We start from the raw sequence: 7,990 nt of genomic DNA, 5'->3' as shown, positions 1-7,990 counted from the left end.
ACGATGGTTATGTTGAAGGTATGTTTGCATGGTCAGACAATGTAGAATGCTAATTAGAGACAAGAGGACAGGCTGTGGTTATGGTGATTGACACAAATGATTTGTGAGAGAATATAACATTAGGTTTGCAAGTGTTGTTAGAAATAGTGAGAAGAATGCAAAAAACAATGATAGATGATGAAAAGAGGCTGGCACAACAGGCTGTTTGCAACGACAAGCAAAAGGAGGATAGTGGGAATGACAAAGAATGAAGAGTCTAGTAGAGAGAGGCACTGCACTTCACAAGATGAATAAGAGAATGCAGAAATGTTTGGAGAGTGGAGAAGAGAAAGAAAGAGTTCATGAAGGAATTCCATGATAACTAGTGTACTTAACAGTGCAACCAAATTGTGCCTCCCAGGTGAGAAGATTAATGTTAGCAAGGCTAACATCATTAATCTTGAAAAACTCAATTGTTTTGGCTAGCAAATGGTTTGAACAGAGACAAGTACAGTATGAGGGGAGGACATGAAATAATTATTAAGCAGCAAGAGAGAGAATAGTGAGGGAAAGTAAAGTTAGTATGGTGCTAGAGTATTGATTATGAGATATGATTGGATGGAAAGTAAGATTAGTATGGTAGAGGTGAATTGAGAAGACTACAACTGCAAATAAATCCATGTGTAGATTGTGGTTGAGGAATGATGTGGAGTTTGTGAATGTGTGAACCAGATAAAAGGATTTATATAAGACTGATGGTTTACACTTCAATGAATTTAATGTTTGGGGGTCTGGAGAAAGTGCAAAAGCAGGCAAACTACACCTACTGGAGAGGGAACAGGTGAATCAGTGTGCGAGCATCTTGTGTTTAAACACTGAATTATTCTCATATTATTATAAATAACAAAATCGTGCATTCTGCAACCATTTTGATTTCATGGATCTTTGCCAAATTTACCTATGTTTGTTTTGTATTTTTTGTTTCCTGTTCTGGCATTTAAATCTCCTACTAGTAGTAAATAGTTAGTTTTGTTTGTTTTATCTACGGCATTCTCTAATTCTTTATAAAATATATTACTGACTTCTTCTTTTCCCTCTTCTGGTGCATATGCATCAATTATTGTTATGTGGCCTCTTAATGTCCTGAAAAACTAATTTCTATTAGTCTTTCATTCAAATAGTTGTAATATACAATATTGTTCTTTAGGGATTTATGTACCATAATCATTATACCTGCTTTTGCTTTTTCTTCTTTTTTTTTTTTTTATCCCACTGTAGATTTGTATATAGTTGTTTCTTTTGTACCTTTTTGTTTTTTCTTTGTTTCTGTTACTAAACATATCTTTATGTTAGCTTGGTTTAGTTGTTTATCAAGTTCTTTGTGTGTAATGCTTCTCACATTCCATGTTGCAATCTTCATTTTGTGTTCCTTTTTTCAATTTCGTTTACCCTTTCCTGAATTGTGATCTTTTCCCTGGTAGTCTGTCTGGCTTTTCTTTTATGAGACTTGAAAGTATTTTGAATTTCACCAGGGCAGGTTACTAACCTGTTGCTGGGTAAGTCCAGTGGTAGAGCTGCTACCACTGGACTTACCTAACGCCTCTGGACAGGCAGATCTAACAGCATTTACTATGTTAGGGTTATACTGCCCATACTCTATCGCCAGTGCCTCATTTGTACTTTTAGAACAGGATGGACTACAAGAAGGTGAGGTTGGCATTTGAGTGGGAGAGGCTATGTATTGTGCCTCACCACCCTCTTCCACCCTACTATTGCACTTATCTACACTAATGCCAGAAAAGAAACACAAGGAATAAGAGAAAGGAGTTTTTTGGCATTGGTCAGTTCTTCTTGGTTGAAAGTTATTGGCATTAGTGAGACATTAGAACTGATGCTAGCAGGATGGAATGTGATGAGGGATATGGTATTTTTAGGTAGGATTGAGAAAATAAAGGATGGGAGAGGGGGTTGTTGCTGGTGGTAAATGAAAATATTGCTGTATAGTGATAAATATTCTCTCCCCAATAAAATGAACATGAAAAGAGTCTATATAGTGACAATTGGTGTAAATTGGAGACATCTAGAATGAAAATGACCAGGCTGCATAAAGAAAGACTACCTTCTCACAGACACTATAATTAAGACAATTTAATTTGACAATTAAAAAAATTTAATCAAAAACATTCAAATTAGCATACGGTATATATTTAACACTTAGGAAAAATGCACATGCTCAGCTGAAAGGAAATATTTCATCGACCATGTTTCCTCTTCAAGGGAAACAAAGGATTCAGCCCAGCATGAATGTTAAAGCTACAAAATCTGTAACCAACTCTTTTTTTATTATTATTATATTTAATAAAAAAAAAAAAAAAGGTTGTGACCCACTAATCCGATTACATGGTTGTGACCTGCAGTTTGAAAAAACACTGCTCTGGCCTTCAGCAGCCAAACTGACACATACAAGGTAATTTCAAATGCATTGCTTCTCTGAATTATCTGAATTCCTATTTTTTTTTTTTTTTTTTTTTTTTTTTTTTCAGCCCTACTGTATGTAGTGGGTCAATAGAGCTACTTCGTTTTCTTGAATCTATAGTATGGTGTGTCTGCTGGGAAAGGAATATTTAATAAATACAATATTTCCTAATTCTGTTTTTGTTGCTTTTACTTTATTATATATAGTAAAGACACATTTTGTGAAACTTTTGTTTCAGTTTAGTGTGTGTGTATATACGAGGTGGTATCAAAATATTTCGAGACTAGCTCTGTTTACGAGAAATTACTTTACATTTACACACTATCACCTTCAACATAGTCCCCTTGCATAGCAATACAGTGCTCCCAGTGTTCTTGCCACTTCTGGAATGTGTCCTGGAAGTCTTCTTTTCGAAGCATATCAAGCACCTTCTGCGATTCGAGCTGGATCTCCGCAATGGTGACCTTTGAGTTGGATCTTCATCTTCAGGAAGAGTGCGAAGTCTGCAGGAGCCAAATCTGGCAAGTAGGTTGGGTGTGGAAGTGAGATCATGTTGTTTCTGGTGAGAAACTTGCGTGTGAGGAGAGCTCGGTCACAGGGTGCATTGTTGTCATGGAGCATCCAGTTTTTCGCGCCCACACAGATCCGGTCGCTTTCGCCGAATGTCCTCCCTCAGACGCCTTAAAACCTGGCAGTAGAACTCGCTATTGACGGTCTGGCCCCTGAGGACAAATTCTCGATGCACAATGCTGCAAATGTCGAAAAAGACGATGAGCATGCACTTGGTCGAGCTGCAGCCCTGCCTCGCCTTTTTCGGTCGTGGAGATGATGGGCTCTTCCACCGTGAAGACTGTTGCTTCATCTCAGGGTTGCACCTGTACACCCAAGTTTCATCACCGGTAATGATCCTCGACATGAAGGATGAGTCATCCACGGCATGCTGACAGAGTTCTTGGCATACTTCGATGCGGTGTTCCTTCTGCTCCTGGATCAGCAGCCTGGGGACGAACTTGGCAGCAACACAGCATATGTTCAAATCACACGTGAGGATTGCCTGGACTGTTCCATATGACACACTGACAATGGCAGCAATGTTGTGAAGTGTTCTCTGACGATCCTCATGCACAAGTTGCCGAATGGTTTCGACATTTTTGGGAGTAGAGCTCGTTGAAGGTCTTCCTGATCTCTCATCATCTTCCAGTGATGTTTTTCTGCTCTTGAAGCACTCGTGCCATTCAAAACACCTCAAATGACTTATTGCAGGATTGCCGTAAACTTGCCGAATCATGTCAAACGTCTCTGTGGCAGATTTGCCCAGTTTCGTGCAGAATTTCACGTTTGCTCTTTGTTCTAACTTGCTGTCCATGATGAAATTGCAGATGTGGTAACACAGGTGGTCAGAATAGCATCAGTTGTACAGCTCCCAATGTACACAGGACGTCCTTTGGTACACTCACTTATGAAGGTGGGTGTTTCCTGTGACTGTGCGTGCAGCCTTGTGCTGCCATCTTGGTGTGTTACAAACCTAGTCTCGAAACTTTTTGATACCACCTCATACACATATATATACACACACACACACACACACACACACACATATATATATATATATATATATATACATATAATATTTTTCATTTCTTCGATGGAGAGAGAGAGATGACCCTGGAGGTAGTGCAACACTAGGGCAACTTGTAGTGAAGGTTAAGTAAGCTAGTTGCACTTTGCAGCCTTTCAAAAATAAGCTCATCTTGAGGGACCCCTTATCAGATATTAAACTGATAAGAACAGATATATTTTTTGTTTCTTCGGCCTTTTGCTAAAGTAAGAGAGTAGTATCTGTTCCTGCCAGTTAATATCTGATATGGACCACAAGATATTAAACTGATTTTTGGAAGGCAGCAAAGAGCTTTGGGCTAGTTCTGACTTTGTTGTAAGTTACTTGGTATTGCACAACTTCCTCGGGGTATTGCTTTTCAGCCTTTTTATAGAGTGTGTGTGCTAGAGATAATTTAGAGGCAGCAGATGAGTTATATACCACCAAAAATGCAATGAAGTACAGCAAACAGCAAGATCTGATAAAGCAAATGACTTTAGGACCAATGCAAAGACATTGAACAGTATACTATGGAGAACAAAACTAGATAGGTCTATAATCTTTTAAAAAATGTCAATAGGAAGTGGCAAACAAGATCAGTAGCATTCAAAGATGAAGATGGACAAGACCAAAATTATACACAGATGGACAAGATGTTGCAGCGAACTACATAAAAAATCAGCTAAATAATACTGCAACAGAAGTAATCAAAGAACTAAAAACAATCTCTCCAATAGCAGAGATCTTTGAAAATTACATCTTGGAAGAGGAGGTGAGTAAGGCTATAAAACATCTCAAGAACAAGAGGAGTCCTGGAAATGACAACATAATAGGTGAGATGCTAAAATATAGGAAAGAATTGGTTGGAAAAGAAATGCAGAAGCTATGTAATGAAATATGGAGATCAAGGTATGCCACCGAAGAATGGGAAAAAATCAGTCTTGGTTATTCTTCATAAAAAAAAAAGGCAGTGATTTCGAATTCACTAAAATTATGGAACTATTTTCGGAACTAATGAGTCATCTTGGCAAAAGACTGATGAAAATACTTACAGAACGCCTGAAGAGTCATATGGCGGCACATCTTCCTAATGAGCAAGCCAGATTCGAAAAGATCGAAGTACAGTGCAACAAATGCTCGCACCAAGACTCATAGCAGAGAAAGCTCAAAGAAAGAACAAAAAGATATACCGCTGTTTTGTGGACTTCCAAAAAGCCTTTGATAATATTGAACAAAATATAACACGGGCAGTCTTGGAATCCTATGGTGTGGACAATAAATTGATCTGCCTGTTGAAAGATATTAACAGCCAAGCACAAGCAAGGATAGCAAGTGTGATTGGAGAGTGGTTTGCCACTAGTCAATGCACAACCTAAGGGGACCCAATATCACCACTCATCTTAATCACACATCTGAGAACACTGGATAAGATTAAAGAAGGCAGTGGCATTTCAATAAATGGCATGAGAATAAACTACCTCTGCTTTGCAGGTGACATCAACCTGATTGAAGAAGATGCAGTAAGGCTGGAACAGACACTGCAAACACTATATGCAGAAGGAAAAAGATATGGATAAACTTCAATTTTTAAAAAACTAAAACAATGATATTCAAACAATAGGAGTTACTGAACAAAGTTACCATAGAAGGATTTCAACTGGAAAATGTGGATATCTTGGATGTCATATGATGCATGACTTGGACCCCCCAAAAAAAAGAGGTAAAAATTAGAATAGCCAGAGCAACAGCTATCTTAAAAACCATTGACAAAATATGGAAGAGCTGAGCTATAAAGATACACACTAAACTGTGTATTGTGGAAACTTGTTTCTTCAGCAGTGAGGCCTGAGAGAATCTGAATGAAGGATATTAGCATTCGAGAGGAAGTGCTATAGAAAGATCTTGAGAATAAGCTGGATCGAGAAAATAATCAAAAGGAAACTGTCTATTTGGCCATATATGTAGAATGAATGATGACAGGAAATTAAAAATGCTGTTTGGGATGATTGAAGGAAAGAACAAAACAGGAAGACCAAACAGAGAATGGTGCGATGACATCATCAAATGGTGCAGAAACTCTGTACACAAACTGAGTCATCTTGCACAAAATAGAATGCAATGGAAGAATCATATCAAGATGGCATCAGACATCTACGGGCATTGAACCCATGACTGTTGTCAATTGATGCTAGGTTGAGATGCAAAATGTATTTTTTATTGAGGAGTTAGAAAAGCTTGAAGAAAACTGGGCCAAAATATGCAAAGGATAATGTGGATGGTATATATCAGCAAATAAGTTGAGTGGGGGAAGGGCAAATAATTATTATGGGGAATTGAACATAGACTGGAAAGAAGAAGGACACAGGCAGAAAGAAATGGGATTAATGCAGTACTAAGGAATAATTATCTGAAGCAGCATGTAATGGAGGATACCAGGAACTTCAGAGTGCTGGATTTAATGATTGCATCAGGGGATTTGTCTATAACTGAGATGACCACATTGAAGCCGACTGGTGAGGGTGATCATGTCGTCTTTACTGGGAGAGGGCTAAATGTGTGGAATTTTCAGTTGAAAAGGGTGTATATGGAATTACAAACTAATTACAACAAACTCACAAGACTGCTTGAAGAGGTGCTATGGCAATAGAAGCTGTAAGGATTTGGATGCTGATAGTACATTTGGAACAGGAAAAACATGTTTGAAGGAAGTAGTAACAGACTGCATACCAAGAGTCAGAAGGATAAATCAAGTGGAAGTTAAATAGATAAGCAACATTATTAAGCAAGAGCTACAATAAAAGAAAACATCATGATGAGAATGTAAAGAGAAAGGTGATCAAAAAGCACATAAACAGTACAGAGCACAGGCCAAAAGCGTGAGAGGTGTGGTGAGGAAGGCAAAATTAAAGTATCAGATGAAATTAGTTCTGTAAGCCAAAGGTGGATAAATCAAGTGGAAGTTAAATAGATAAGCAACATTATTAAGCAAGAGCTACAATAAAAGAAAACATCATGATGAGAATGTAAATAGAAAGGTGATCAACAAGCACAAACAGTACAGAGCACAGGCCAAAAGCATGAGAGGTGTGGTGAGGAAGGCAAAATTAAAGTATCAGATGAAATTAGCTGTGTAAGCTAAAGGTAATCCCAAAAAGTCTTTTCAGTATACGGCAATTAAAAGAAAGATTATATAGTAGAATAATTTTTACAAATGCCAATGGCAGAGAGGTAACTGAAGTACATTAAATAATTTAATTACTGAGTGATCACTTTGCAAGAGCATATCATCCAGATGGAAATGTGATAGAAGCTGATGTACAAAACGAGGTGGATGAACTGGATGTATGGATATATATATATATATGCTATTACAGATGTTTAATGTTAATGCAGATGAGGTTAAATGGTATTTCAACTTGCATATTACAAGAAGACAAGTTGCAAATTACCAACTGATCAGCATTTCAGAAGTGGTGAACAAGGTATGAGAAGGTTAAGGGAAATCTAGTAATGGGTGGATAGGAATGGGCTCCTATATGGGGAAGGGATGGGGGTGGAATTGTGAAAGGTTGGTCATGCCTCAGTAATTTACTTTTGATGATAAGGTGACAACTGTAAAGGTAATGGCTACATAGTGATATACTGTTGGACTTGCAAATGCATTGGACATGATTCTGCATGGAATTCTGTTACATAAATCATAGCAAATGGACTGTGAATTGGTTAAGAGAGAGGCTGATAGACAAATGTTAGAAAGTAATTTATCCGGGAGCAGACTCCAGGACAAGGCCTGTGTCTGTATTCTCCAAGGGTTTCTTGGGCCACTGCCGTTTAATTTGCACATTAATGATACTGGAAATGACTCAAGAGGAAATATTTAGTTCTTTGTTGATGTTGTGAAATTGGGTAAGTTAATAAAGATGATGTAGAGATCTTGC

The 7,990-nt window shown here is 37.9% G+C and overlaps 1 non-coding gene and 1 pseudogene across 1 annotated transcript; one reads left to right on the top strand and one right to left on the bottom strand.

Annotated features, from left to right (window-relative positions):
* Positions 1 to 4,104: 4,104 nt before the first annotated feature.
* Positions 4,105 to 4,288, bottom strand: LOC150105453 (U2 spliceosomal RNA). The gene has a single exon (XR_016548516.1). It is a non-coding gene; the product is annotated as a U2 spliceosomal RNA (small nuclear RNA).
* On the top strand, positions 4,256 to 4,437 carry LOC150105452 (U2 spliceosomal RNA; annotated as a pseudogene).
* Positions 4,438 to 7,990: the final 3,553 nt, after the last annotated feature.

This window comes from Typopeltis vanoorti, chromosome 6 (assembly GCF_054136105.1).
Source record: "Typopeltis vanoorti isolate ZY-2024b chromosome 6, IOZ_Tvanoo_1.0, whole genome shotgun sequence".
NCBI lineage: Eukaryota > Metazoa > Arthropoda > Arachnida > Uropygi > Thelyphonidae > Typopeltis > Typopeltis vanoorti.
This window is presented reverse-complemented; position numbering and strand designations above follow the sequence as displayed.